Raw genomic sequence first — 2,500 nt, forward strand, 5'->3', positions numbered from 1 at the left:
CACACCACACTGAATGCGCCCGATCTCGTCTGATCTCGGAAGCTAAGCAGTGTCGGGCCTCGTTAGTACCTGGATGGGAGACCGCCTGGGAATACCAGGTGCTGTAGGCTTTTTTGTGCTCCAAGTTCAGGAAGTGAGCCATTTCTCAATTGCCTTTCAAAACTGCAAGGTCTAGCTGACTAGATGCTTAAAAGTACAAAACTCACTAGGCCCAGAGCCTACGGCCACACCACACTGATTGCGCCCGATCTCGTCTGATCTCGGAAGCTAAGCAGTGTCCGGCCTAGTTAGTACCTGGATGGGAGACCACCTGGGAATACCAGGTGCTGTAGGCTTTTTTGTGCTCCAAGTTCAGGAAGTGAGCCATTTCACAATTGCCTTTCAAAACTGCAAGGTCTAGCCGACTAGATGCTTAAAAGTACAAAACTCACTAGGCCCAGAGCCTACGGCCACACCACACTGAATGTGCCCGATCTCGGAAGCTAAGCAGGGTCAGGCCTAGTTAGTACCTGGATGGGAGACTGCCTGGGAATACCAGGTGCTGTAGGCTTTTTTGTGCTCCATGATTAGTAATTGCGCAACTTCTCAATTATTTTTCAAATTTGGTATGTTTCCAAAATAATTGTATCCCGTTTTATAGCGGAAATGTTGGACAACATCATGAGGGCTATAGCTACCTTTTTACATAGAATTAGCATACAGGTAGTGTGTTCATGGGTAATAAATCGACTTTCACATGTAATGCAGTACAGAGAATATTGAGTCCTTCAAGAGGCATGAAAGAAAACCATTATTGTGTTGATTGTTCTCTCCACCTCCCTGCAACAGACACAGGATGGATGAATTAAAGTTATCCTACCAGACATAGGAGTCCTGAATGGGCCCACCAGTCTTATATATCTCGCCTGATCGAGCCTGATCGAGCGATGAGCGTGGTATCATGTTGCAAGTGGCTGCATGGCTTAGCTTACTAAATGCAAATGCATAAGAGTAATATTCTTAGCATTCCTAGAGCCTACGGCCACACCACACTGAATGCACCCGATCTCGTCTGATCTCGGAAGTTAAGCAGTGTCAGGCCTAGTTAGTACCTGGATGGGAGACCGCCTGGGAATACCAGGTGCTGTAGGCTTTTTTGTGCTCCAAGTTCAGGAAGTGAGCCCTTTCTCAATTGCCTTTTAAAACTGCAAGGTCTAGCCGACTAGATGCTTAAAAGTACAACACTCACTAGGCCCAGAGCCTACGGCCACACCACACTGAATGCGCCTGATCTCGTCTGATCTCAGAAGCTAAGCAGTGTCGGGCCTAGTTAGTACCTGGATGGGAGACCGCCTGGGAATACCAGGTGCTGTAGGCTTTTTTGTACTCCAAGTTCAGGAAGTGAGCCATTTCTCAATTGCCTTTCAAAACTGCAAGGTCTAGCCGACTAGATGCTTAAAAGTACAAAACTCACTAGGCCCAGAGCCTACGGCCACACCACACTGAATGCGCCCGATCTCGTCTGATCTCGGAAGCTAAGCAGTGTCGGGCCTAGTTAGTACCTGGATGGGAGACCACCTGGGAATACCAGGTGCTGTAGGCTTTTTTGTGCTCCAAGTTCAGGAAGTGAGCCATTTCACAATTGCCTTTCAAAACTGCAAGGTCTAGCCGACTAGATGCTTAAAAGTACAAACTCACTAGGCCCAGAGCCTACGGCCACACCACACTGAATGCGCCCGATCTCGGAAGCTAAGCAGGGTCGGGCCTAGTTAGTACCTGGATGGGAGACTGCCTGGGAATACCAGGTGCTGTAGGCTTTTTTTGTGCTCCATGATTAGTAATTGCGCAACTTCTCAATTATTTTTCAAATTTGGTATGTTTCCAAAATAATTGTATCCCGTTTTATAGCGGAAATGTTGGACAACATCATGAGGGCTGGAGCTACCTTTTTACATAGAATTAGCATACAGGTAGTGTGTTCATGGGTAATAAATCAACTTTCACATGTAATGCAGTACAGAGAATATTGAGTCCTTCAAGAGGCATGAAAGAAAACCATTATTGTGTTGATTGTTCTCTCCACCTCCCTGCAACAGACACAGGATGGATGAATTAAAGTTATCCTACCAGACATAGGAGTCCTGAATGGGCCCACCAGTCTTATATATCTCGCCTGATCGAGCCTGATCGAGCGATGAGCGTGGTATCATGTTGCAAGTGGCTGCATGGCTTAGCTTACTAAATGCAAATGCATAAGAGTAATATTCTTAGCATTCCTAGAGCCTACGGCCACACCACACTGAATGCACCCGATCTCGACTGATCTCAGAAGTTAAGCAGTGTCAGGCCTAGTTAGTACCTGGATGGGAGACCGCCTGGGAATACCAGGTGCTGTAGGCTTTTTTGTGCTCCAAGTTCAGGAAGTGAGCCCTTTCTCAATTGCCTTTTAAAACTGCAAGGTCTAGCCGACTAGATGCTTAAAAGTACAAAACTCACTAGGCCCAGAGCCTACGGCCACACC

General features: G+C 47.0%; 7 non-coding genes and 2 pseudogenes across 7 annotated transcripts in view; all 9 read left to right on the forward strand.

Moving 5' to 3' along the window:
• LOC138549781 (5S ribosomal RNA) overlaps positions 1-110 on the forward strand; it is a 119-nt gene extending 9 nt beyond the window's left edge. The window contains exon 1 of the ribosomal RNA XR_011293553.1: positions 1-110. This exon is cut by the window's left edge and continues 9 nt beyond it. This is a non-coding gene — a ribosomal RNA (5S ribosomal RNA).
• A 106-nt stretch (positions 111-216) lies between these two features.
• On the forward strand, positions 217-335 carry LOC138541251 (5S ribosomal RNA). The gene has a single exon (XR_011289261.1). It is a non-coding gene; the product is annotated as a 5S ribosomal RNA (ribosomal RNA).
• A 106-nt stretch (positions 336-441) lies between these two features.
• LOC138545971 (5S ribosomal RNA) lies at positions 442-550 on the forward strand (annotated as a pseudogene).
• Positions 551-1,013: 463 nt separating this feature from the next.
• LOC138548732 (5S ribosomal RNA) lies at positions 1,014-1,132 on the forward strand. Its single transcript, XR_011292526.1, has one exon. It is a non-coding gene; the product is annotated as a 5S ribosomal RNA (ribosomal RNA).
• A 106-nt stretch (positions 1,133-1,238) lies between these two features.
• On the forward strand, positions 1,239-1,357 carry LOC138539437 (5S ribosomal RNA). The gene has a single exon (XR_011287504.1). It is a non-coding gene; the product is annotated as a 5S ribosomal RNA (ribosomal RNA).
• A 106-nt stretch (positions 1,358-1,463) lies between these two features.
• LOC138547174 (5S ribosomal RNA) lies at positions 1,464-1,582 on the forward strand. Its single transcript, XR_011291023.1, has one exon. It is a non-coding gene; the product is annotated as a 5S ribosomal RNA (ribosomal RNA).
• A 105-nt stretch (positions 1,583-1,687) lies between these two features.
• On the forward strand, positions 1,688-1,796 carry LOC138543293 (5S ribosomal RNA; annotated as a pseudogene).
• A 464-nt stretch (positions 1,797-2,260) lies between these two features.
• Positions 2,261-2,379, forward strand: LOC138542170 (5S ribosomal RNA). Its single transcript, XR_011290157.1, has one exon. It is a non-coding gene; the product is annotated as a 5S ribosomal RNA (ribosomal RNA).
• Positions 2,380-2,485: 106 nt separating this feature from the next.
• LOC138539490 (5S ribosomal RNA) overlaps positions 2,486-2,500 on the forward strand; it is a 119-nt gene continuing 104 nt past the window's right edge. The window contains exon 1 of the ribosomal RNA XR_011287556.1: positions 2,486-2,500. This exon is cut by the window's right edge and continues 104 nt beyond it. This is a non-coding gene — a ribosomal RNA (5S ribosomal RNA).

This window comes from Ambystoma mexicanum, unplaced genomic scaffold (genome assembly GCF_040938575.1).
Source record: "Ambystoma mexicanum isolate Mex_15411 unplaced genomic scaffold, UKY_AmexF1_1 Mex_scaf10, whole genome shotgun sequence".
NCBI lineage: Eukaryota > Metazoa > Chordata > Amphibia > Caudata > Ambystomatidae > Ambystoma > Ambystoma mexicanum.